The sequence below is a fragment of the Lepidothrix coronata genome, unplaced genomic scaffold (assembly GCF_001604755.1).
Source record: "Lepidothrix coronata isolate B3197 unplaced genomic scaffold, Lepidothrix_coronata-1.0 Scaffold261, whole genome shotgun sequence".
Classification (NCBI taxonomy): Eukaryota; Metazoa; Chordata; class Aves; order Passeriformes; family Pipridae; genus Lepidothrix; species Lepidothrix coronata.
The window spans coordinates 172,476-200,438 of record NW_016690441.1 but is presented as its reverse complement, the minus strand read 5'-3'; the positions used below and the strand labels follow the sequence as shown (position 1 = coordinate 200,438).

Sequence of the window (27,963 nt, the reverse complement as noted above, 5' to 3'; positions counted from 1 at the left end):
GTTATCTGGTTAAATAACTTACCTGGAAACACCTTCGTGATACAATCCTGCTGCAGCCACTTAAGGGGGAGAAAAAAAAAAAAGAGGTAAAAATTGTGATAGAAGAACATGAGCAGCACCTCAGGTTTCGGGAAAGTCATGTTGCCCAAAGTCTTGGGGAAGGCTTAAATGGTGAGTGAAGTTAAAATTAAAATCAAAATAAACCTGCAATCTTAGGGTCCCAAACAGAGAGAGGGAGGCTACCTGCTCCTCTGGATGGAATGATGGATCATTCCCAGGGTGAGGAGTCCCAAGGTGTATTTGGATTTCCTCCACCGTCACCTACCAGTCATTTTCCCCACACTGCATAGGTGGACCTTGACTGCTCTCCCCTTTCAAGGAACAGTCTTTTGCTGCTTAACTGTGCAAATAAATTCCAAATATAGGATTTTCCAAGTTCCAGTTTTAATTTGTTGTTCTACCAACATGCCCGAAACATTTAAGCCCCAGGGAATCTGGGAGCAATATAAGCAGTAACAGACTAACCAGTAAAAAAATCACCCAAACAAAACAAAACAAAAACAACAAAAACCCCCCAACAAACAAACAAAAAACCCCCCCACAGAACAGTGGCTTCTTTTCAAGAAAGATACACTATTTAGGTTTAAGTCAATTTACTGGCAGTTTCAGGTAAATTATAGGAATTTTATAGGGTGCAAAATGCCCTGGTACTTGTCAGATATATGGCAAATAATGCTGTTCTCCTCAGCCAGGAACAAAATGTGAGGATATCTCCATTTTAGGAAGTGAGCTGTTATTTCACTTCTTCTGGCCAACAGAAGCCCTTGCACAACACACTTTACTGTCTCCAGTATTTTCAGTTTTCAGCAGATCTCCCTGTTCCCTCTGTGTTCAGTTATGGTTCCTTAAAAACACTTAAAAAGAGAAAGGCAAGATACGAGGACTGATTCTGGTGGAAGGTGTCCCTGTCCAGGGCAGGGGGGTTGGAACTAAAATGATCTTTACAGTCCCTTCCAACCTGAACCATTCTGTGATTCTATGATTTCAGAACCATCTCCTTCATAGAGTGAAAAGATACTGTGCAAATGTGAAATACTGCTTCAAATCATTTACTGGCTGGTGACAAGGTTTTGATCTGAGCTGCATAACAAGCAACCACAAGACGTTGTACAGAGAAACACTCCCCCCAACAAGGACACAGAACCCCACAGAAGGCTGAGGGACAGTGAATAACACAGGGGCAGGAGGAAATGTGAGTGCCAGTCGCAGCAGCTCCAAACTCAGAGATGTAAGAAGCAGGTAAACCACGTGCATGGCCAGTCCAGGTCAGCCCAGCCCCTTACATCTTCACCTCATCAAGGGTGACATGTCAGGCACTCATTTTATTGCACTTCTGCCTTGCAGTGCTTCTTCAGTGACAAATCACAATCATTAAGGTTGGAAAAAACCTCCAAGATCATCAAGTCCAACCGTTAACCCAGCACAGTCACGTTCACCGCTAAACCATGTGCCCAGGTGCCACATCCACATTCCTTTTGAGCACTTCCAGGGGTGGTGATTCCACCACATCTCTGGGCATCCTGTTCCAGTGCTGGAATATCGGGTCTGGACAGAACTTGCCGCCATGCAGAGACCCCCCCAAGGGTGCTTCAGCACACAGCCCTGCTCCCCTGCACAGTCACAGCCCCACACAGAGTTTCCTCAGGGACATCAGGAAAGCAGGGAGCTGTGGCAAGGGTTTCTGCTTGCAGATATCACTTACCAAAACCTGGCTTCATGCCAGTGGCTGGACCAAGCTAACATCAGACCAGTAAACCAACCCCACGGGACAACAAATCTGGCAGAGCCTTCCTAACACACTGGATTAGTTGGGCTGCCCCAAGGCCATCGGTGCTTGGCCACACGCCAGCATTTGTCTCCAAAGGAGGCACCTCAGTGAAGAGTGGTAGCACAGCACATGTGGTATGATGGGACCATCAGAGAAGTACTGCCCTTCTTGCTCTCAACATGGAAAGAAAATCACTCCATCACCCGAAATGGTCCAGCAGCAGATCTGGCTTCCAGGCCAGTGGGACCATGAGGCGTTGGAAGATTTGTCCATCACTTAATGCACTGCCCCAGTGAGCTCCAGAGAGCCTGTGCTCAGCCCCAGGCCCGTAAGGAGGGAGGAATAAAGGGCTGGGAGCTCAGGGCTCAGTGCTGTTTGGAGGTAGGACATCCACACTTGGCCCAAAGCACTCTCAGGGCAGCTGCTTTGATCTCTCTGTGACTGCATTAATGTGCAGAGCAGAAATATCTGGCGGTCAGCTGGGACAACATACAGCACAGCTGGGGACCCCAGAGGAATCTGAGGCTTTCTGAACTTCTGCAAACACTTCCTTCTTTTTTTTTTTTTTTCTCCCATCCCTTTTCTTTTTTCCCTAAAAAGTGTGTTTCTTTTCCCAGGGAGAGATATCAAGCTCATGATGTAACAGCTAAAGTGACGGCTGTTCTTTAAGATAGTAGGGATGTGCAGTCACAGAAGTATGAAAAATTATGGGAAAAGTATCTTTAATAAATCAGCCTCCTCTCATCAGCATACAGAACTGATCTTTAAATCCAAAAACTGCCTTCAGATACACACATTAACCCCAAATCTCCAAACATCACTTGTATGTGCCCAGATAATTGTGCCTGGCTTAAAACAAGAAGTTTTACTTTTTTTACTCTGTTCTTGTACTGCATTGCAGAAGGAATTCTTCCCTGTGAGGGTGAGGAGGCTCTGGTACAGGTTGCCCAGAGAAGCTGTGGCTGCCCCATCCCTGGAAGTGTCCAAGGCCGGGGTGGACGGGGCTTGGAGCAACCTGGGATAGAGAAAGGAGAAAGGTGTGGTGGAAGGGGGTGGAACTGGATGAGCTTTCTGGTCCCCTCAAACCCAAACCATTCTATGATTCTATGATTTATTTTATGATTAAAGCACAAGTCACTGTTCAGCAGCTGGGCTACTACCAACCCACTGAGGTACCACTCGGCAGTGAAGAGACCCATAATGGGTGAATATATTTGCACTTCTGAGACTTGTCACAGTTATAACAGGTTTTTCCAGCATAACTGAAGACTCTCAAGTCTGGAGTTTCACAAACCAGGGAAGCTTCTACCTGTGCTTCCCTCACAGAGTGGGACTAGTGATACCCAGTGTCCCTGGATGCTCATTTTCCGTGCATCTACCCCAGTGGCTGTTTTCTTTCCATCCTCACCCACTAAGCTGAGGAGTCTAAAAAGAGCCTGGGCAAGCTCCTAATGCCCTTTACTTCTCTGTGCCTTGTGCTAGGCTGAGCTGAGGCTATGGTTCAGTGTTTCTGAACACCCATTTCACACACTATCTGGCTTACAGAGTGCACCAAACCCTCCTGAAAAGAGAAATTAAGATAGTAAGGTCCTTCAAGGTCCTCCAAGTTAAATGCTCACCTAAGCTAGGCATGCAGGACTCTTTATCTGATGGAAAGAGAAAGAAGAAGCCTCACAGGGTGAGTCAATCTGTCCAAAGATAGATGGGAGGGATGCATATTTGAGACAGCCTGCCATTCCCTTTGGAAGACAAATCCCACTTTGCAATATTTTGCATTTTTTACCAACAACACAATAATTTCCAGATGACTTTTGTCCTTCTCTGCAATATCTCCAATGTGTTTGGGAGCCTTGTAGAAGAAAGGGCCTCTTATCCCCGTATGCCGTGAGTCATTTGGAGGAAAGGGAAAACCCTTGGAACATGGGGATGTAACTGGTTCACAGGGTTGCTTGGAAGTCTGAAAGAGCTGTAGGCGTCTGTGGACATGGAAATCTCTGCAGGGGTTGGGGGAGGGCTGGGAACAGTGACCAGTTAGGGCCTGAGCCAAACCAGGGCAAGATTTTTGCTCGGTGAGTCTGATGACTGTGTCTGTTCACCAAGGGAGAAATCTGGCAAGAGTGTCACCAGGATGACAGATATGGAAAGTGTTGGCAAAAGGCACAGAGCCAAAGGAGTGGAAAGAAGGGAGAAGGTCCCCACAGAGACTATCCCACGTCCTCTCTTCCCATCAGCCAGTACTTATTGGATATCCAACAGGCTGGGGCCAGCTCGGGGTTTCTGACATCCTCCTTTTCATCCCTAAAGAATACCACAGGCTCCTCTTAATTCAAAGCTCCCTCGATACAAATTATAAGTTCAGGTTACATGGGAACAGCGGGACTGAGGTTTCAGGGCACCCAGAATCTTGCACACAACCTGTGTTTTGCCAGGCTGAAGGCCCACATGGCTGACACATTGTCCATGCTGAGGTATTTCAGTTAGAGGCAAGACTTGGAGAGAAAGCCAAATTATTTGGCTCAATAACCTTGCTGGAGGCCTGAAAAACCTGCAAATGGCCTCTGCAAGGTCACTTCTAGACACTGGTAGGAGAGAGGAAGTGGCAGGGAAGAGTGAGCATTACAGGATTGCTCTGGGTTTGCGGTCACATGAAAAACATCTTTGGCAAGAGATGAGCACATCTCTCCATCACCACTGGCAGTCCCCACACCAAGAAGCAGCTCAAGGCTACTGAGACAAGAGGGGGAGAAAAAAACCACAGGGCTGGGTGGGCCATGTGAAATGAGATTTTCAGCCATAGTCATCTTCCTTACCTCCCGTCCTGGTGAAAACAAGGGTGTGATGCCATCAGCAAAGGCTTCCCACAATGAGTTGCATTAAGATGGAAGAGGTCATTGCTGTTGGGTACAGCAATGCATGCAGCTCTTCCCATCAGCTAAGGCAGATGCTTCTCTTGGTGACACCAATCTGAAAACAGGACAGAGATACAGCTGATGAAAACCTCACAGAAGAGGGAAAGCCAGCCCAGTAGGTAAATCTTACCCATTCCAAATGTCCAGGGCAGACATCCCAAAGGCAGGTAGCAGCTCTCCAGATAACCCTCACATCTGGTGCTGCCATATGAAGTGTCTGAGGCATAAGTTTTCTGCAAGATGTGGTGTTTTGTGTACTGGCATCGTCTCAGTTACGTGACTGGCAGGGTGGAAAGTCAGCTAAAAGCACTGGGCCATGTGCAAAAGAAAGTAATAGCATGGATTTCCCCCTGGAGATCAAAAAAACCCTCAACAATACCCAGCAGATTTTAGAAACAGAGGTTCCTTGGGTAAAGATAGCCCTGGCCAGCTGATACCCTGTGCAAACCCTCTCCTCTTCCTCAGAATAAATACCTCTGTTTCTATTCAGAAGTGATATTTGAAGCTAAGAAACACCAAAAAAAGTTGAGGACTTAGGTATGGACTGACCTTCACCTCTGTGTGAAGCTTCAAAAGACCTGCACACCTCTCAAAAGGCTGCCAGGTGAAACTGGGCAGATTTCAGGCAGAATCAATTTTGACCAGCTGAAGTTCTTTTCAACTCACTGCATTTCCCTACTGCCCTAATGAGAGCGTTTGTATTACCACAAGAACTGCCCAGCGTAAGTTTTTATTATGTGATAAATAAAAACAATGACAATTCATCTCCTGTTACAAATGATTCTGCTACTGACATGCTGAAGCTGTCACAAGTCTAGAGGTCACCAAAGGATTAAACATATAGGTTTGGCATTTATTTCTTTTGATGAAAAGGTATATTAAGAAAAAAAATAGTTGTTCCCAGATACATTTGGGAGCACTGGAAAGATGTGGGTAAGTGTTGCTATGCAATCCACTAGCATGAAGTAGTCCTTTGTGGCTCAAAGAACAATCTCCAGAGTTAAAACTAGTGTTTTTGTCAGGATAAATTCCTCATGCCTTTGAATAGGAGCTCCAAAGAGATGGAAAGGTCTATTTACTTACATCACTCGACCTCTTGTTTCTCCCGAGTTTTATTAACAGAACCCTGCTTCTATGGATTTACTTTGAACAGCACATCAAAAGCACTGTTAGTGTAGGAGTTAGAGCTACATTTGGTTGGAGAACCTTGTAACACGAATTGTTTCCTAGAAAGCTCAGAGAATGCTAAAAAAAACAACCAAACAAAGACAGGAGCTGACCTGGCCCAAACATTTGGTAGGTGAGACTTGAAGGAAGCAGCTCCCTGGCAAGCTGCAAGTTATCATGCTGTCTTAAAACAGACTGTTTATTCTAAGCCTGGGTAACCACAACATGAGGAAAAGCTGGAGGATGGACTGTATTTCTCAATATAGAGAAAGGGCAAACCCTTTTCTAAGATCTTTCACTTTAGGATTTGCTTTACATGGAGCACCTAATGCTGCTAAACAAAGGCAAGACATCACAAAGCACAGACAGCAGACTGAAATGTCCCCAGAGCCCAGGATTTCCATGGCAATCTGGAATTTAAACCGGGGAAACCTCAGGCAGGTTTCCCTGAATAGGGGAACGATTAGAACATTTTGAAAGCTCTACACCCTGCTGCAGGGGAGCTCTGTCTCCAGTCACCCTCTGTGTAAATCTGTCCTAGAGCACTGGCAGTGTTGAGAGTCCAGTGAGTAACTCCCTCTAATTCCTTCCAGGGGACTGAAGGCACGGCTCTGGGGCAGGCAGGAGTTGCTGTCTCCACTTCAAGCCTGACTCCACTGCACCAGATTCCTGCTTGGGCATTCCACAGATATTACAATCCCTACCCTCCCGTTGCAATCCGACTGGCCAGTCCTCACCATTCCATCCAGTTTCACCCCGATGGAGTGAAAAGGCTGCTGGCAGTGAAATCTGGATGTGCAAGGATACACTTATCTACCTGAGCAGGACCATCAAACCACAACAGGCTGCTTAAGCTCTTTATTACTCTCAAATCCAGCTTTTAAGTTTAGAATAACCCTGGTAAGCTTCTAATTCTAAGTAAATTCAGAAGTATGCATGTCCTAACCATCACTCTTGGGATAACCTTCAGAAAGTAAGAATTTTGGATGGCACGAAGCTGTTGAGAAAACAGTTTTACACAGGATCATACCAAATAATTTCCTGTGATGCTACAGCTGAAAATACCACAAGTTTAAAAGAGAGGAAGGGAAAATTCTGTTTCCTCAAGGACACAGCACAGTTTTAAACAGGACAGAGTGGATGCTCCTGAAAGAGCTTTGCAAGGTCTCTATAGAAGGTTGGGATCTGGAAAAAACATTGGCAAGACAGAATGGAAAGCAGAGGTAGGACCTGTTGGAACTGCTGGGAGTCCTGATGCTGCGTGGGAGTTCTGGGACAAAGGTTTTATCACCCTTTAATTCCCTGCACCAGCTTTGGAAAATAATTGCTCTCTCTATTCCCAGGTTCTCCACATGTAAAATAGGAGGATTAACAATCTCTCTCTGACTCTGGGTGCTTTTGTAAGTCAAGTGTATGTAATAACATATTATAAAATCAGTAATGTTAAATTATTGCAGGTTCTTATTGCCAGACCCCATGGATCATAAAACAGGTTTACAAAGGAACTCTCATACCAGTGAAATGAATGCCTGCTTATCCCTACAAAAAGAATCACACTCAGGTGGGCTGGCAGGTGTAGTTTTTGTTCTCTGGAAAACCTCAATATTTTTGTATAAGCTCTTAGAAAGGCAAATTAAATAAAAATAGCATTGTGGAAATTAATTGGTGAATTACTTAAAAAAAACCCAAAACAAACCACAAAAAAAAGCCCGAAACCCACCTGAAATATCAATGTAGTTTGTTCTAGCAATGCTGATTTCTTTTTCTGATAGCATAAAATCTCTTCTTCTTAATGATGTAGAGATAATTTGTTGCAATAACAGTAAAACAATAAATCAGACTATTAATATACTATAAAAATAGCATAGTCTATAGCATACTGAAGTCAGATTCTAATAAAAGCATCTCCATCAAAAAGGCAAAGCAGCATAGAAAAATGAAATGTTTTGACACTGTCAAAACAAAAACTGTTGTGTCAAAGCCTGGGAAACCCACGCCAGCCGAGGAAAATTAAGCTCCCTTTCCTGGCTGCAGATGAAACATCCAGACAATTTTATCACAAGCCTTTCTGTCTCCCACTTGAGCCAGACTCCTGATAACTGATCCATGAATACAGCCTCATCCTGCCTGTCCCAGAGAAGCCAATGGCTGATGTTGCTTGCCCGTTGCCAAACTACAGCAGCACATCCCAGCTCTCCTCTGAGCACTCTCAGCTGCTTTACAGGCCAGGAAGGATTTGTTTACGAGTGTCTGACAGCAGCACTAAGTGGCCTTGCCCCATACAAGAGCTTCATTAAGGCTTCTGGGGGGATTAGATCCATGGGGCCCCCTGTGTTCCTGTTAGAGCCCCACTTCCTACTTGGAGACCAGCTCTTCCCAACCTCTGAAACACTCCTCAAAGGGGTAGCATGAGTATCCCAAAGCAGAGTCATTCCACTCCCTTTGGATCAGAATTGCAGAAAGCAGATGAAATCCAAGGCGAACCCTTGAGCATTTCATGGGAACATTCCCAATGGCTCCAGCAGGGTTTCATTTGGATTTCTGGGCTACAGCCCAAAACACCAAGCTCTCCAGGTAACTGGTGGGTTTGAGTGCCAGGGAGATCCTTGGAGATCCTTGGCTGCAGGTGGAGGCAGTCCCTTCCCAGGGAAGGCACCAAGGAAAAGGTCACAGACCACTGCGATGTTTTTGCCTTTGTCATGCAAATCCAGCTCATCTCCCCAGCGCTCAACAGCCCGGACCAGCTGTGCAGCTTCCTCAGGCAAAACCGCTGGAAGCCGCTCCACTGTAATATTTCATAAAATCCTACACCCTGCTCTGTGTCCTTGCATATGTATGGATAATATTTGTTTGCCCCACATGTCGTATGCTGCAGAAGTATTTTCTATTTCCTGGCAATCCTGGAAATCATTAATGACCTCAGAGCATAACAGATGGTCTTGCCCTGTTTGTAAAAAAAAAAAAAATCACAAAAGGAGGAAAGTTTGCAGGATCTGTTCAGAGTGTCCTATGGCCAAGCCCTGCTAGTGAGAGCCCAGCAGTCCAGAGGGACCCACTGTAGGCTGGGACACAACCTTTAGGGAGCTCCTTCTCAGAGCAGAGACTGTCCCAAGGCTTTTTGTAAACACCTGGCTAATGTGTGCTGGGCAGCAACGCTACCAGACGTGCAGGAGAAGCTGCCCTGCTCCTCTCCAGCTCAGGCAATGGGTTTGCATGAAGCTGAGCTTTCCTTCATGCTTTGACAGGAACAGCACATGGTGTGCTTTCACACTGGGACAATTTGGAGATAGGATTTGACTGATGGGAAACCCAAAGGGGAAGACCCGGCTGGTCCTGAGCAGAGAGAGGAGGATGTGTGCTCCTTCTCTCACTGAAAGGGAGACCATGGGAGCAGCTATAGCCAGGACCAGGAGGTGGAACAACCTCTGTTCTAGAGAGCTGACAACCCAAACAGCTGAAGAGAAAAGTACTACCCCACTTAATTACAGGAAAATTGAATCAGAGAGGAGTTTAAAAGGTAGGCTTGAGGTTGCATGGAAAAAACTCTGGCAGAGCATGAGCTGAACTTACTGTCCTGAAAGAAACCCACATCCCAGCCCAGCCCTTCACACCATCTCTCTGACCCCCAGCACAACTCCTGCACTGGATCTGTCCTCCAAAGGGTGCCAGCAATCCTGGGGAAAGATTTTCCTGCTGGAGAAGAAATAAAGGGTGGGGTGGGATGAGACTGACTGTGAGGGAATTGGGATTATTTTTATCATTGTGGCGCTTCAGACTTTTTTTTGGTCTCTCTCCATTTTCAGCTCTGCAGATGAAGTAGAAACTACGGTTATCACCACTGAAACTTCTTTCTGGCACTTTGACTGCTGCCCTGGTTCTGACCCCTCTTAGAAGCAGAGCGGGGAAGAGAGAGGAGCCAGCAGCTGCAAGCAGCACAGCCGTGCAGCTTCCTGAGCTGCAGCCTGACAGCAGGCAGAAGTTAAGGGCCTCTCTTTCCTCTGTACCACTGCTGTAGGACTTACAAGGATGCAGTCATCCTTGGTCCTAACTTCTGGAGCAGATTAGCTCCTTTTCACTTCATTAAAACCTTTCTCAGATGACCAGCTCATTTGAGAAGGCACCTAAAAGCAGCTAGAGGAGCCTTCAGCACCCACAGTTGAACAATCCTCCTGTTTGTTGTAGTGTTTCAAATTTTCAACAGCCCCTTTATTTCTGTTTCTCTTTTCTTTTGTAAGCAGTTTTCTGGGAGCAACAACCTCTCCCTTTGACCTCTCACATAACACTGGGTGCAGTGGGTGCTACGCCTGCCCAAACTACTCAAGGAATTCAACAACAGAGCCAATGCCTGCTCTCCCAGATTCAGTCCTGCCTGTCAGAATTGTTGGTTGTTAGGATTGCTGTAACATTTGAAGGCCTCACCACAGAGCTTTTTTACCCCAGGGATGTCACATGGATTCAATCATCTCCCAGTAGCCACCCACAGCTCTCCCAACAGCTGCACAGAGAGAAAAATACCCGCAGCCATGACTCAAAAAGCAATCACAGTTCAAAACTCTCAAAGTCTAAATTTCTCTGTCATTTGGGGCTTTTTTCCCAAGTCTGCTGACTGCCTGGGACTCTTCCCACTGATCTAAAAGGTCAGGGATTGGGTAAATACAACTAGGCAGGGACTGCATCCCCACTAACTGCTGAAAAGCATCTGTCTGCAAGGTGAACATCTTGCTCACCACATGCCACAGAATTAATTCTTCCTCTCCTTCTCCTCCCCACCTTTCAGACCACGCTGCACAACATAGTCCTGCACCATGGCATTAAACTTCTCCATGAGTTTGTGGTAAAAAAGACTCAGGAAGGTTTTTGGTAGTAGCTTGGGGGTTTTGTTTGGGTTTGGGGATTTTTTTGTTTGGGTTTTTTTGGGTTTTTTTTGGGGGGGGGTGGTTGTGTTTTCTTGGGAAGGGGTTGTGGTTTTTGTTTGGGAGATTTTTTGGGGGGTTTTGTTTGTTGTTTTCAATGGGAAAAGCCCTCTCCAGCATTTCCCCACGATGCTTATGCCCCCTTGGAAAGCAGATTGTGGGACTGTGATGCTCATGGTCCCCTTGGAAAGCAGATTGAGGGCCAACCAGCAAGAAGCTGGGTCCAAGTGGCAGGTCCTGTGGAGCTTGGGATCTCACCCAGGGAGCTGGGGAGGTCATCTCTGCCTTTGGCAGTGACGGCAAAGAGCGTCTCAGGAGAGGTGATTTCAGCTCCTGGCTTGAACACAGGCCTCCTGCCTGACTTGGCCAACTCAGTCTTTTCCCCTTTAATCCAATATTTCTTTTGCTCTGCCTTGTCAATATGTATCACAAGTTTTATGGAGGAAGGGCAGGGTTAGGCATGTGCTTTCTGGGCTTTGCTGAACCATGGTTGTGACTCCCAGGATCTGCTGGGTACAATCCCACTGTCTGCCTTCCTGGGAAGCTGTAAATGCCCTTTCAGCCCAAAGAGGACCCTGGCTCTGCTTAGTTTTCTGAAAACCAATTAGTTATTACAGACATGCCTCAGCTATTAGCACATCATTAATCAACATATCACAAATAAAGAAGCTCTTTTGCTATTTCAGGGCACCCTCCAAGTAACTGTTCTAATTGTTGATAACTACTCTGCCTATATTCTTGTGATGTGCTTTCTTGCTGTGCATTTTTGAATGCAGTTTTCTCCCACTCACCTCATGATAAATCTTTGGGTTTTTTTTTTTTTCAGAAAAAGAACATGTGCTTTTATTAGAAAAGAATTTATCTACATCAGGAAGGGTTTTCTTTCAGGGCTGGGGTAAATTTTCTAGTTAGGCAAAGGGAGCACGTGCAGCCTTAACCTGAAAAGCAGCATAAATTTTGCTTTATGCATCCAATGACACTGAGAAGCACTTTAAAGAAGGTTTTCCAAACCCCACAAAGAGTTGGGATTGACTCAGATATTGTCCCTAGAGTGCCATTCTCTGCCCACGTTCTCATTTGGGAGAAAAACACGACCTTTCCAGGAATATTTCTGAGATAACTACTACTGTCATGGTACTGTTAACAAGCAAAGCCCCATTTGGTTCTGGTTAGCCTAAATTCTAACAGTGCAATCAAGGCACCATGGCCACTATGGTAAACCAAGAGGTGCACCCAGAGAGCAGCTCTCAGCATTCCTTCAACGGGAGAAGCAGCCACCATAGAGGGACTTGGGCAGTTAAAGGAATTACAGCAGCTGTGGGGGGAGTTCAGATATGTCTCCTGAGGGAGCTGGGGGGGCTCAGCCTGGAGAAAAGGAGACTCAGAGGGGACCTTTTTGCTCTTTCCCACTCCCTGACAGGAGTGGGGAGCCGGGGGGGGTCGGGCTCTGCTCCCAGGGAACAAAGGACAGGAGGAGAGGAAACAGCCTCGAGCTGTGCCAGGGGAGGGTCAGGTTGGACATCAGGAGGAATTTCTCCCCGGAAAGAGTGGTCAGGCCTTGGCAGGGGCTGCCCAGGGAGGTTTGGAGTCCCCATCCCTGGAGGTGTCCAAGGCACTCAGTGCTCTGGGCTGGGAGACAAGGTGGGGACTGGGCACAGGGGGGACTCCGTGGGCTGGGAGGGCTTTTCCAACCTCAGTGATTCTGTGATTCTTTACACTAACAGAGTGCAGGTTTAGACTAGATATTACAAAGCAATTCTTCCTTCTGAGAGTGGGGAGGCCCTGGCACAGGTTGCCCAGAGAAGCTGTGGCTGCCCCATCCCTGGAAGTGTCCAAGGCCAGGTTGGACAGGGCTTGGAGCAACCTGGGCTGGTGGAAGGTGTCCCTGCCCACGGCAGGGGGTGGAACAAGATGAGATTTCAGGTCCTGCCAACCCAAACCATTCTGTGATGGCTGTGTGACCTTACACCGAGCAAATCCTCCATCCTTCTTTTTGGAAAGATACATTGGGCTTGCCAGTGTTCGAGCAGTGCCTCTCCTAGTTTTTCAGCTTTCTCCCCCACTTCAGTGCTAAATCTCTCATGATTAATTTCAGCTGTGACCTAGAAAAGAAGCAGACCTATATTCACTTTTTATGTATTCCTTTCCCTTCTCCTGAGCCAGCAGTCAAAGCTTTATGAGCTGATATTTTCCCCTCCCACCTCCCTCGTGCCCTGACTTTGCAATGAGTATTTGCCTCAGGATTTCACACACTCACCCCTCAAGAGGTGCCTGGTCTCTTCCACTGTGCACATGATGCTGTCCAGGTTTGCACACTGTGATTCCCTAGGAAAGGGGAGCCAAGAGTTGCATCTCAGCTGCTGATAGGAAATCGGTTCCCATCAGTTTTCCAGTGCACATCCCCAGAGAGTGAGTCAGGGCTTAAAAACTGACTCCAAAAACCAACAGACAGGAAACAGAAGAGTTTCTATTTAACGAAGCAAATACTCCTGAGACAAGCTGGGATGAGGAGGAGGAGGGAAGGGCCTTTCCAAGACTCTACCACGGAAAAGGAAGAACCCGTGGTGTTAACAGGGCTGCCTTTTGTCTCCTTCCCTTATAATTTCTGCAAGTTCTTTTAATAGAGATGGACAGAGCTGAAGGCTCTCTGGCAGCTTTGCTGCCTTCATATTTCTGTTTCTATCATCATAAACCCAAGAAAATCCAGATTTGCACCTTTCCAGCCATGTATACATTATTAACAGGACCTTTGGGATGCACTGCTTCTGCCATGAAAGCAAATGTCATCTTAAGAACAGTTAATTCTGCTGACTAGAAGGAAGTAACAGCACTTATTTTTGTTCCCTGGCAATACCTAAGCCTTTGAATGATATCAGATGGGCAAGAGTCAACAACCCAGCCTGAATAACGGGTTGCTCAGACTGCCTATAAACAGATTTTAGTGTCCCTCTTTTATATAAAGCTACACAGAGCCAAGGGGTCTGCTGGGGACTGACACACACATGCCTGGAACAAGAGGGTATTGAAGTAGCTGTAAGTCCCTCTAATCCCTTCCTACCAGAGGAGCCACCAGGATGCTTCAGCTCTCAGGGTGGCTGGGTGGTGCAGGAGCAGGAAACAGCAGCCAAATTCTTCATATCTCCTCAGCCTCAGCTGAAGAAAAGCCCCAAAGCAGACGGTAATTAAGCCCCAAATATTTGCATTAGATTGAAAATATGGTTATTTTTACCACACTGGCATGCAGAGCCAGGAACACAGACAGGGAGAGGCAGCTCTGTGCTGCCTCCTTACACAGCTGGAGCCCTTCCATCTGGGAGATGGTAAGATCCAATAAAGGTTAGCTTTAATGGGCTTTTCACTCAGACTTCAGTGCTTTTGTGAAGCCAGATGATGTTGAGGATACTGAATTGCTTCCATAAGCTACAGGAAAAAGCTGTATTAACTCTTTTTGAGAGGACACAACATTTTCTAGTTGAGACTCGAGGAACAGGTGCCAGGAGCAGTGGATTTGGAGTTCAGTCCTTCTCCAAGAACTGGGCAAACTCAAACACACCCATGGCCCTCTGGGCTAGGTAGCAGCAAGGAGGGGGTATGACATCATACCCTGCTGGCTGTCCTTCCTCAAGCCAATGGAGAAGACAACTGTAGGCAGATGAGTCAACCTGGGCTGAAATCTGGTGGGAATTCTAACCCAGTAACCATTTAGGGTCTTATTGTTCAAAAAAATCACATAATTTTATGTCCCCTCATCACCTCCTTCTTGGTCTACTTACATTAGAAATATTTTGGGCAGGAATCACTCACTCCTTTTATCTCCCTGTTTAGGGCTTATCATATCAAGTCTGTCTCACATAGTGTCATTGAAAGAGGTGAAATGCCCAATCTCTTCATTAATAAAAATAGGATAAATGTAACCTACCCACTTCATTTTGGTCATATGTTACATTTACAGCCTAATGACACCGAATTCTGGGACAGGATAGGAAGAAATTCTTCCCTATGAGGGTGAGGAGGCCCTGGCACAGGTTGCCCAGAGAAGCTGTGACTGCTCCATCCCTGGAAGTGTCCAAGGCCAGGCTGGATGGAGCTTGGAACAACCTGGGCTAGTGGAAGGTGTCCCTGCCCATGGCAGGGGATGCAACAAGATGGTCTTTAAGGACCCTCCCAACCCAAACCACTCTATGGTTGTTACTGGTGATAATTTTAGGAGAAACTTGTTCCCCCTGAGACTAATGTTGCTATCTCTGCTTTAGAGCAGAAGTCTTTCAGAAAATGTCCTGATACTGCAGGACCAAGGCTCACTTAACTCAAGATCACACATTCATATATCTGAAAAGTCCACCTTTTGTTCAGATTATTTCTTTGATATCCATTTTACATGATAAACAGAGGTAGGAACATTCAGGTGAGCTCACAGGAGCTCTGTGCTCCCATGTTGTGGGCTGAAACACATGGGGAAAATTTTATGTTCCCTTGGGGCTCTTGTTTGGGATTTAATTTCTTGTGTTTAAAGAGAATTCAGGATGGTGAGTGCTGAAAACTTGGCTTACTCTGTCAGATTTTACAAAAATCCTATTGTTGCTCTTACCCTGGATTCACAGAAATCGAGATCATCCACCCCTTATTTCCACAGAAGTGGAGTTCATAGGGTAAGTGCTTTGGAAAAGTCCTGCCTTACATCTCACAGCTGCTAAAGGTTTATGAAAATCTTGTCCCCTGTTGCAGGCCATAAGAGATGGGCTCGTAAGAGATGAGATGTTTGAAGAAATGTCCCACATAACCTGGCAATAATGATAAGGAGGAGACTGAGACCATGTAATTAGGTTAGAATCTGCCCATTCCTCACTGTGCATTGAGGGTAACGAAGGTCCAGCTCACACCACAAGGCACAGCAGGGAGCAGAAGCTGTCAGGGAGTTTAACAGGACAGGATTTTGCAACATGCTACAAAAAAATTCCCAGTCAGTGAGCCAACAGGAATCAATCTTTGTGTCACATACTGTATGTACTGGGGCAGGGTGCCCAGCTCATCTGGGAGTCTAAGTTTGGTGATTGAGTCATCTCAACCTGTTAAATGGGATCCAAAGGTTTTCCCACTTGGTTTGAGGGAAATAGGCACACACATAACTGATGGCAAGGCAAATTTCCTTCTGTCGCAGCTCAGGCAGGGTCAGGCTGCACCACTGAATGTCAATATCTCTTTACATTTGTGCTTTTTTGCTGCCCACAGAATGAGTCTGAAAAACAAATAAGATTTTCCCCAGGAGTCAAAGATGTCAGCAAGTATCTGACAGACCTGGCACAGTGGTGAATGGCAGCTCAGTGAAAACCAGCTCAGTGAAACCCAGCTCTCAGAGGGCTGGGCATAGTTTTTGCATAGACCTGAGCCTTCCATGCAAAAGCAGATTCATTGCTGCCTGAATATGCTGCGAAATTCCAGAGCAAACAGCAGCCACCCTAGAAAGGGGAAGCCCCACATTGTGGTCCAGCCGTAAAAAAGCTAAGAAGTCCTTTGGGAGGTGTGGTTGGCCCAGAATTCCTCCCTCTTGTCAGCCCTTAGAACAGAGCTGAAATACAGGAGCACAGACCATTCGTGCAATAATATAATGTAACATCATCCATGCAGTAACAGTGCTCTGAGACACCATGGATAGCACACGTGCTCCCTCCTGGACCAGATTATCCCACCCTGCCATGGAACAGCCTCTCTCCTGTGATTCAGTGCTACATCCTTGCTGTCCTCCACACTTAGCCCTGACACTGGGCACTGCTTGTCCCTCAGTTATAAATTCAGAGACTAAGGCCAGATAGAAACATTACATTACCACAATCAAACACTGGTTTTAGTCTAATTATCCTTTGTTATGCTTCTCTTTCCATCTTATTTTAAAGTCCACAAGGGGTGAGGAGTACCACTTGGAGAAAAGTGAAATGCAATACAGTCTAAAGAGTCAAACCAAAAAAAAAAGCCAGTAGAAATGTCATCTCATTTTAATCCAGAGCTAAAATCTTTGTCCTTCCAGAACATTATAAACACACAATTTCCTTTGGAAGCTGTTAATGACTGACTCTGAGACCCACAGACAGAAAGAAAGACAAGACAACATGTCTTTTAAGTACTCAAGAAAGCCTAAAGGAGGAAGTGGGAGACATGTCTGGAGGAGGAAGAAGACACACAGAGCTTTTAGGCACAGCCTGCTGAGAGAGTGGTATGTTTTTGACAAGGAAACTGTTTGTTTCTTTTGGGATCATAGCAACAGGACATCACGGACATGGTGTGCGAGCAAATAATGATTTTTCCAAGGAATACCTCTCTCCAAATAAAGTAATCAATTTCTCATCTTAATGGAAAAAAACAAATCTATACAAACCTGCCAGGCCAGAGAGACAACACTATTCTCCTCCAGCACCTCTTCTGTTTTTCCAAAAACATTTCCCAGCTCTAATTCCAAGGTGGTGAGTCCTCTTATCCAGATAGTTGAGCAGCCTATTCTTGAGAAACACAAATCACAGATAAGGAGGTGACCCAGACAGTTCTCTGAAGGAGTAAAAACCCTGTGTTTGTTTGCTTTCAGCTGCTTCCTCCAGGCCATCCCCATGGCTGCTGCTGGGAACTGATCCACCAGTCCTTGACCTGCTTCCAGCTCAGATATGAGCGACTGTCCCAGAGCAGCTTTGCAGGTAGCAGCAACCTTTTCTCTGGTCTCCCTTACCTGTTACAGTCCAGCTGTCCCCCAAGCCTAGACTAAGATGGGAGAATTTCAAGAGAAATTTCAAGGGCTCTTCAAGATTTCAAGAATGTTAGGGGCTCTTCTCCAGCCCTTGGCTGGGTTCGGTTTCACAGAATCACGGGAGGGGTCAGGTTGGAAGGGACCCCAGTGGGTCAATGGTCCAACCTCCCTGCTCAAACAGAGTCATCCTGGAGCACATTTTACAGGATTGCATCCAGATGGTTCTGGAGTACCCCCAGTGAGGTGCCACCAACTATCCTGAAGTGGGCTGATAGCAGAAAACATCCCAATGTGAAGAACGAAGTCACCAGCACCAGTGATCCCACTCCTGTATGTCTGTTTGCATTCCTCCTTTCTTTTCCAGCTCTTTTTGGCTTGGCAAACAGGAAGAAACAAATGTTATAGCTATCCCAATCTCTTTTCATGGAATCATTTCAAATGACTTCTTGAATCACTTCAAGGGCTTCTTTTGGAAGTACTTACAGAGGGGTAAATCCTGTTACAGACTAAACTGCTGGGACCTTGCTATGTGGGAAAACTGAGAGTCACATTAATCGGCAGCTTAACTGAAATCTTCTGCTCAGCCTGGAAATACAGCTGTCTCAAGTGCAGCTGTGACACCTGAAAAATTTTAAGGCAGAGACATGGTAAAAAAAATCTGTAAAGAGCTGGAAATAAATAGACTCAGGTAGTGCCTGGGTTGAAAATCGCTGAAGGGCAAAAGGGTGTAAGGGGAAATCACAGAATCACAGGATGGTTTGAGACCACATCTTTCCATCCCCTGCCATGGGCAGGCACACCTCACACTAGACCACGTTGCTCCAAGCCCCATCCAACATGGCCTTGAACACTTCCAGGGATGGGGCAGACACAATCCACAACATATCAGATGTTAGGAAATAAAATTAAGAACATTTGTGCTAATTTTATAGGCGATAAAGACTGTGGAGAGGTAAATTATAGTAAGTATGGGTCATTAATACACCACATGTTGAATTATTTTCTGCATTGGTGTTTTGCAGCAGAGCCAGGGTGAAGCTCTTTATCCTGGGACAACAGACACTAAGTGGTGCCTCAGGTTTTATTATTTATAATTATTTAGATTTATTATTATTATTATTATTTATTTATTCCCACATAGTAATTAAGAAACTGATGCCAATGAAGTCCAAGATGAGTAATGCCCTGAAAACTCAGGGTCACACACACTACTCTGTTTCTTTGTTCCCTGATACTTGAGGAAGCAAAAGATTGCTTTAAGTGCTCATTGAACAGAGGATGCTTTCCAGTTGACCTGCTTAATGCTCAGGATGGTTGTGAATCAATTGTAGAAGTACCAATTAGGTGCTGAAAAGTGCATATAATTAACATTCACAATTTAGGGACATTTCCCTAAAGCAATGTAATCTTAACAATATATTTGTATTCCACAATATCAGTTTGATTCTTTCCTCATCTTCCATCCAAATCCAATACATACCTGGTTTAGTGGAGTAAGTCTGGATGATTGTATTAGAAAGAGACTTCAAAAAGCTTTTGGTTGAGGGTTTCTGTAGTGTATCCAGATGCTTTCATGACTTCATAAACATGACAGAACTCATCCAGCCTCAGCTCTGAATGCCTGTTCTTAACAACATAAAAACTTTGAGGAAATCAGCACCTTAAAGAGAATCTTGATTGCTCTTGGAATACAAATGAAGGCTTTTTTTTTTTAAGTTTCAAAACTTCACTTCTGAAAGAAACAGAATAGACATTTCTCAGTACATAAAAAAGTATTTTTCAAACTAAACATACTGATAAGAATGTGTTCAGAAAAGCAAAACACATGCAGAAGGACTTTAATGGCTGCAGTTACTTTGGGAAGGTAAATCCTTTGAGCCCATTTGTTCATCAACACAGCAACTTGCCACAAACTCTCCATCCTCATTCTTGTACTCAGATGATTTTGGAAAAAAACCTGAGTGCTATCCATTTCAAAGTGTCCTTTACTATTTAGGTACAATCACAGGAAAAAAATAGGACACTTCTGAACGTACAAAAATAATTTCAGTAATCACAAACATTACAGGAGCAGGTTGAAATGACTGACTACATTGCTATTGAAGAGAAAATATTTTGAAAGGGGAAGGGAGAGTTCATTTCTAAAGAATTTCAGAAGTCCAAGATGAAAACTGTCTCTGGGTGGGGAAGAGCTTGATTAGGAAAACATTTTTTTAACTCTTATCCAGAGCATTACTCCAGTAGGATGCTCAAGTTTATGTCTGACCTTAAACACACATTGTCACTGGGGCCAAAATCTCCCCTCTGCCCTGAGGGATGTGCTTAAATGCCATGATAAACTCAAAGGAAAGCTTCCTGGTTGGAATCTGTCAGCCTGTTGACTCTGTCCCAGACCTTTACAGCATCCCTGTTCAGCTCCTTCACTGTGGAGCTTAATGCTCCTTCAGCATTAACACTGGACAATCCTTATGGACTGCTGGCACCTTTTTCTTTCTTTTTTTTTGGCTCAGGAACCAACCTCATTATTTGGCTTGATTTATTCAGCATTCCCACTGTGCAAGGCCAGGGAAGAAGTGTGTTAGCTCTTTCTGCAACAACTCAGGGTGTCGTTGGTGTCCAAGTCCTGGCTGGTTTGGGACTCTGGTCCACGTGTGATTACCGACTGGAATTTGGTGGGAGGCTGTATTTAATACCACCCTTCCTTCCAGAGAAATAGGAAGGCAGAGAATTTTTGAGGACCACAGGTGCTTTATAAAGTCTTACCACAACTGCAGGAGTGTAGACAGCAAGAAGACAGACAAATTAGCCAAAAAAGAAGGATTTATGTAGGCAGGGTGCCTGCAGTGCTGCACCCCTACTCTGTAACATGCAGAGCTTTGGGCAAGCATCACATCTCTGGACCAGCATCTACAGTGGCACTGCTGCCCTTTCCTAAGGGACCACTTACAAGATATCCTGCAGGCACTGGACACCCTCACCGCCTTTGGTGCCAGAGGTACCAGTATGAGACAGGATCAGAGGCAGAACACATGTCATACAGCTGGAGCTCTCACTGCTCATCTCCAAGGCCCAATATCAACATAGAGACTCCAACCTCAGGGCTTTGGAGAACTAAATAGAAAGGGAAAGAAAGCAAGAAGTCAAAAGCATCCTGTCAGGCCAACGTCAGGGCTAAACATCCAAAAGAGACAAAAGCCTAAAAAAATCATAACCATGACACTGAGTCAGTAGGGATAGAAGTCACACACATACATGGGCTCTACTTGCTCTTCCAGCACTCCTGAGATATAAAGCATCTTTCCTTCCCTTCTCCCTGACCACCAGCAAACAGTTTTGCTAAAAGAGTAAGGGTCCTGTAGCAACTCAATCTATGCCAGATCTTTGCTGTCCTCTAGTGCTGTCACCAGCTTCTCCCAAGTCATTCCAAGCTAAACAGATGAGGATTTTTACTGTCTCTTTACAATCCAGTTTTTCCATCTGAAAGAGGAGGATAACTGTATATAACTTTTTGCTCCACAGGGGCCACTGAAGGCATAGATATTAATGTTCAGAGATGCCCAGACATAAGACAGTCAAAGGAGCATTTTCAGGGAATTTTGTGCTTTTAGTCCCAAAACAGGGAAAAAAGAAACTGGCATCAGCAGTGACATACCAATGTAGCCTGATGTCATAGAAGAGACATCTTCCAGTGACAAAGCTTGTTCAATATTTTAAACAAATTTTAAATTGTGTTTAGTCTGGAAGTGATTATTTTGCTTATTCAGACTGATGTTTAACCACACACTGAAAATATGATCAGGTGGCCCAGCTCCAACACAGGAAAATGGATCACAGTACCATAACCAACAGTGCATTACACAGGACTGAATAATACAGATTAATACACCATCATTAAAATCCCACAATTTAAACTCTGGAGCCGAGGTTTTATAGTGGTAGGACAAGCGTGATACATGTTCTCCTTTTTCAAATCCTGCAATGTTTCAGGATACATGGGAAAGCAGATGTTTTTAATAGTCTGAACCTTAAACAAGCTTATTCTTCCAAATCAACTGCATGCAGTCAGGAGTGAGACACTGCTGCACGAATGGTCAAAATGTTCCATCTGTCCTGACTCCAGTGGAAAATGTGTATTCTGACCAAAATAGAGATTTTCACAATAAGACTTATTTTTCCCTGTAGTGTCCAAGGCCAGGTTGGACAGGGCTTGGAGCAACCTGGGCTAGTGGAAAGTGTCCCTGCCCAAGGCAAGGGGGTAGAATGAGATGATCTTTAAGGTTCCTTCAAACCCAAACCATTCTGTGATTCTGTGATTCCACTGTCCTTATGCAGAGTAAGTCCACGGATACTGCTTGGCCATGCACCCACTGTGGTGTCATCTGAGATGGCAGAGCCAGGCCCAGACTAAGGGGAACCTATGGATGTCCTGTGCACTGACTTAAATATGCTTGAGAGACATCAGTCACACTGACAACTCGGAGAGGTTCAAGCAAACCTAAGGCTGCCAAAGAGGGTGTTCAGAAAGCAGGAGGAGAGAGCACATGCAAATCTAGAAGCAAAACTGGAGAGTAATAACCTCTTGGAAAGAAGAAAGTCCAGAGGACTCTTAGGAAGGATCTCAGGAAGCACCATTTTACAGGCGGGACCACAAACATCTAACACAGGAAAGCTTTCAAAAGAAGTGTGGCGTGGGTTTAGACCAGAAACTATAAAGCACAGCTGCTCTAATCATCTTACTTTATTAAGAGAGAAGTGAGAGATGTCTGTTGGGAATATTGCTCCTTCTCATGGCCCAGAGGATGCAGGCTGAAGGGATGATCCTCCCCTCCCACTCAGCCCAGAAGGCAGCGACCCCTTGAGTTAAGCCAACAGAGTCATGTCAAGAGCAAGCAGAGAGGAAACCATTCCCAAATGCTACTCACATTACATTAGCTACCCATGGATCTCTCTGTCCACATCTTCCTCCATGTCATACCCCTGACACACCTGTCCCCTGCTCCCTGTGCCAGTCAAAAGCCCTATCAGGGGAAGATTACAGAATCACAGACTGGTTTGGGTTGGAAAGGACTGTAAAGTCCATGTCATTCCAAGCCCCTGCCAGGGGCAGGGGCACCTTCCACTAGACCAGGTTGCTTATATATTGTTTGTTCTGTCTTCCTTGAGATCCTCCTGAAGGATTGGAGGTTTGAACCCCACTGAAGGGGTTCAAACACACAGAGTAGGAGCATGCAAGCAGCCCTCTGAATACGCTACCACCTAATAATGGGAGGATGCTATCTTCTCTTAGGCAGATTTGCTGGGGGACCTCAGCCATCAGGTAAATCCTGTGCTCTGGGCTTGCCTTAATGGATACAGCGAGGGACAGAGCCAGGCTGGGGAGGTTTGGGACCAGCTCTGCCACAGTTGCACCCAAATCCTTGAACACTGACCTCCTTTCCCAGCAGCAGCCGTGCTGGGCACATGCCACACCAGATGCAGGAGCTGTACCAACATGGAAAGTTGTACTTCTGCGGTGAGGCAGCTCCTGAACAGGATGATTTGATGGGGATCTCAGTTTTGTATCCAGTAACCGAAGACTGTGGTCTAAGTGTTGTGGGCTGCTCGCTGGGGAACAACTGTGAATGCCCGGTCAGACCTGCTCAGAGGAGTGTTTTCCAGGGATTTGTAGGAGCTGCACAGCTTAGGTGACACAGGACATCCCTACTCAGAAGTGCTGAGAGGACTCTTCATCATGGGGGCAATACCAGGTTAAAGACATGGCAGGAAGAGAGTAGTGAGCACTGACAGAGAGCAAATCCCATTTATTCCCTTTCACAGGTTCCCACTGAGCTGTCCAGTGCCACATATTAAATACGTGCTTCATTCAGCAGAGCAGCAGCTCAGCTCCCTGATTTCCTTAAGACAGAGGATTTTATCTGGAGCAAACTTCAGCTGGGCTGCAAAGGTAGAGAGCAACATGCAGCCCTCGGGGGCAGTCCACATCGGATGCAAGCAAGACAGATATCAGCAAGGCCTCTGCCTCCCAAACCTCAAGGAAGATGCAGTTGCATCATGTGAAATCCCTTTAAAGACATTCCCTAGCTTTCCTTCACAGTGACAGCAAGGAGGGAGGAACTGGCAGGGTCCCTGCTCCCAGCTGCACGCAACTAATCCACATGAATTTTTTTTCCACCTCAATTCCTGGGAACATTTACCGTGGAAGAAGCCAAGCCTTTTACTGCTTCCAACTCCAAAGATGCTTCTTCTGCATCATCCATTTTCTACCAGCTGTTCGAGCTCACAACCAGAGTCAGACCAGTCAGAGCAGAGCTGCAGGACCCTGACTCCCTGACTCCCTGATGGAGTACAGGCTGCCTCCTCCATCCCAGGTACTTTGGCTTTGCCCTCCTTCTTCTCCACATTGATCAATTCCTGCCTTTCTCTTGTGGGTACTTCCACTCACAAGCATCTGCCAGCTGCTCAGAGTTTCCCAGAAAAGCCCTGGCTTCCCTGAAAAGCCTGTCTCCAGCTCAGAAATGTGCTTCCCTGCCTACAGCACAGCAGCATGGGGGAGTATCACCTCACCCTTGGGCAGCCAGAATTGCACAGCAAGACCCATCCTTTCCCTCAGCAACAACATACACTATTGTAGGTACACTGGGTGCTGCCATAGGTAGAAGTGTCTTTGGACTTGGTCTGTCAGCCCTGCTTGGTGCCAAAGTAGATGATACCCACCAGGAATGGAACACTGGAATAGAGGTGAGGAACAAGGAATCACCCTGTAACTCAAGCTATGAGCAGCTGGCTGAGCAAATGGAAAGGTGGACCCTCAAGAGATGTGGGATCTCTTCTCCACATTGCCATGTGCCCCATGAAAGGGCTTCAGGAGAAATCATCTTTCTCAGGGCTTCCCTTTCCTCCACTCTCTTGTTGGCATTTCTCCTCTCTTTAGCCATCTTAGAGTAAGGACCTGGTTCTCACAGGAAGCAAGATCATAGAATGCTAGAGTGGCTTGGCTTGGAAGGGATCTTAAAGCTCATCTTGTCCCCCACCCCCTGCCATGGGCAGGGACACCTTCCACTAGCCCAGGTTACTCCAAGCCCTGTCCAGCCTGGCCTTGGACACTTCCAGGGATGGGGCAGCCACAGCTTCTCTGGGCAACCTGTGCCAGGGCCTCCCCACCCTCACAGGGAAGAACTGTGTCTATATATCTAACCTAAATCTACCCTCTTTCAGTTTGAATCCATTCCCTCTTGTCCTGTCACTGCAGTTCCTGATGAAGAGTCCTCTGACTTGGAAGATTGGTCTGAGGTCTCCAAACAACCTTTTTCAGACTGTCTCCACAGGGGAGGTGTTCCAGTCCCCTTAAAAACTTCATGGCCTCCTCTGGACTTGCTCCAACAGTTCCATGTCCTTCTTACATTGGGGGCATCAGACCTGTACCCAGTATTCCAGGTGGATCTCACCTGAGCAGAGCAGGGGGGGAGAATCCCATGCTGCTAGGGATGCAGGTATCCAGTGGTTTCATTTCTACCAAGGTAAGCAAAGGTGACGTGACAGGCAAACTCCTACCTACATGATCCAAAAGCCAGAATAACAGACCAATTCCCCTGTCTCCCAGATATTCACCCCATCTGCTAAATGAAACCTTAAGTACCAAGGCGTATTTTCCAGACTACAACCACTTTCCCCTGACTAATTTAATCCAAATAATAACAGTATGAATTATTCTTCTCCTCCCCCCCATGACTCCTGAATTCCCACGCCATAGCTCCTCATTAGGCCTGGTGTTAATTAGAATGGACTGTGAAGTTCACTACATCTGTGCAAAATAGTGGGGGTGGACAGACACATGATCTGAGCTCTTGTGAAACCTCCAGGTCCCAAAAAATGACCCAAATAATGGTGATAGCTTCTTCAGTAATTTCTTTTGATATTTATCTTCCCATGAAGTTCAGTAAAAAGAAAAATAGAGAGGAGCTTACAAAAAAGTAACCTCAAGCGCTTTGAGGAAGAGGGAGTTATTTTGCTCAAAAGCCTTTCATTAATAATCCCCTTAATAACAGGTTTTATTAGCTTGTAAACGTTTCCTTTTGCTCAATCATTTGATGGCATCCTTGGCAGCAACACCCCATAATTCTTCCTAGCGTGTGTGTCAGCCTGCTGTTTAAAGTTTAAATTAAAGCAAGGCTTGTGGTTGAGGCTCTAGTTCACAAAAAGGGAGGGAAAGCATCAATCTTTAAAGTAACAGTGTTCCTATTAGTATGGTAGCTCCCTAGGACAGGAAAATCCTGGAATACCACCCTCTTAAGTAATGGATTCAAACTCTGAACCAAAGACCTTTCCATCCCTTCAGATCTGCATCCTCACCCACTCTTCCATTGAAAAATCCTAAGCACTGAAACAACTGTAAAATCAGGCTGGGAAGTAAATGTATCTGTCTCTAAAAGCGGGGTTGTAAAACAGGGCAATAAACAGAGCTGATTTCACAGAATTACACCAGAAAAGAGCTGTATGCAGTGCTTCTGGGAATCCTATCTGGAGTTCTTTGAATCATATCACAGTTTGGATAGAGAGGAAAAACAGCCTTTCTACCTGGATCCTGCTGACCTCTCTGGATCACAGAATACCAGAAAGGTTTGGGTTGGAAAGGACCTGAAAGCTCATCCAGCTCCAGCCCCTGCCATGGACAGGGACACCTTCCACTAGCCCAGGTTGCTCCAAGCCCCGTCCAACCTGGCCTTAGACACTTCCAGGGATGGGACAACCTGTGCCAGGGCCTCCCCACCCTCACAGGGAAGAGTTTTTTCCTAATGTCTCATCTAAACCTATTCTCTGTAAGTTTGATGCACTAAAACTGGTGAACTGCATCTCACACACTGGTCAGTTTGATGCTTGTACTCTCTCTGGTCTCCCAAAGGCCCCACGGAAACTTTGTGGTGCAAACAAGAATGGAAGCTGTAGGACTTTGGACCAGCTCCTGATGTCTCTCCTGTTTCTCTCTTGGCTTGGCTACCATGGAGGATTCTGGAGAAAAATAGCAGGACACTGAATTAATATTCTCAGCCAAAAAAATGAGAAGGAGGCCTGGCAAGTAAGTTTTCACTCTCCCCATGATTCACCAGGAAGTCAGACAAGGAATGTCTCCACCAGGAGAAAAATAGGCTCAGCTTAATGGCATCTGTAATGGTGACATATTTCTTTATGAACTGCCAGTTAGTTACTGGAACAACCTCAGCACAGAACAAGAGTGACTTCTAGTGCAGTCCAGGAATATGGCAAGTGTTATTGCTTGGCATTATCCCTACATGTGTTTGAGTTCATCAGCCTGTGCTGCCTAATGCAAACTAGGCTAGGTCTGAACTGCAAAGTGCCTGCAAAAGTGACGAGATGTGGTGGCCCTGGTGAAAGTAAAAGCCTTGTCTTGTTCCATCTTACAGACACGGCAAGCCATCCCAGGTAACTTCATAAAGCAACAGTGCACACCACACACGGCTGCTGGTGGCAGCAAACTGGATTTCCTGAATGCAGACTTTTCAACTACAGTGGTGTAGTTACCTCACCGACCAGTTTGAGAGCTAGAGTGCTGCCTGCATGATATTCCTGATGGAGGCTGAAGCATCTCCTCTCCACCTCCCTCACTGACCCTTCAGAGCCGCTCTGGCACTCTCTCCAAATCTCTACCCCTTGACCATGCTAGGAACAAGATGCCCAGATGTCAGATCTGACCCAGCAGAGCCATGCTTATGCTCTTAAATGTGGAAGAGTTTCTGTTTTCACCTGTTACTGCTTCACACTAACTTTGCCATTTTTGAACCTAATGACATTCACACACAGCCTGGGCAAACTAATCTAGCCCTGCCCAAGCTGAGATCTGCAGGCTTCCATCGACATCCCACTGCACTCAGACAGGACTGTGTTACCAGCTCAGCAGAAAGCCATGGGACACCAGATGTTCCTAGCTGTGTGGAGCACTGATTCCTCTCTGGCTGCTGGGACACGAGAGACAATCCATCAGGAATTTTTAGTCACCTCCTTTGCTGTGTGACCAAATTTGTCTCACAGCATACATCGTGTCACACAGGGTCCTGCTTCTATCTCTTGCCCAATGGTGACCTGGTGGAAGTCAGACAGATGACAACAGCCTGGTTGATCTAAAACTTTTAAGAACCAGAGCCCCACCATGCCCAGTACCCTCTTTCAGAGTCCTGTTCTCTCTGCCTGTGTTTTTTGTAGTTTTACACTGTCTTCAACTAATGGCAAGTAAAAACAAGCCCCTGGTATGCTTCTACTGAAAGTGTTTTATATAAAACTGCAGACAGAGAGGAACAGAAAATGATAAAATTGAAATATCAGAGTGGGGGGGAAATAAATGGTTAATACGGTTCGTACGTGGTGCTGCCTTCGTGCAAACACGATGTCAGTTGTAAACTGCTG

At 45.8% G+C, this 27,963-nt stretch overlaps 1 long non-coding RNA gene across 1 annotated transcript; it reads right to left on the bottom strand.

The window, feature by feature from the left end:
* Positions 1-581: 581 nt before the first annotated feature.
* On the bottom strand, positions 582-27,963 carry LOC108507573. Its single transcript, XR_001878188.1, has 5 exons — positions 27,919-27,963; positions 19,028-19,173; positions 17,188-17,308; positions 12,785-12,919; positions 582-914 (listed from the first exon to the last, which is right to left on the bottom strand). It is a non-coding gene; the product is annotated as an uncharacterized LOC108507573 (long non-coding RNA).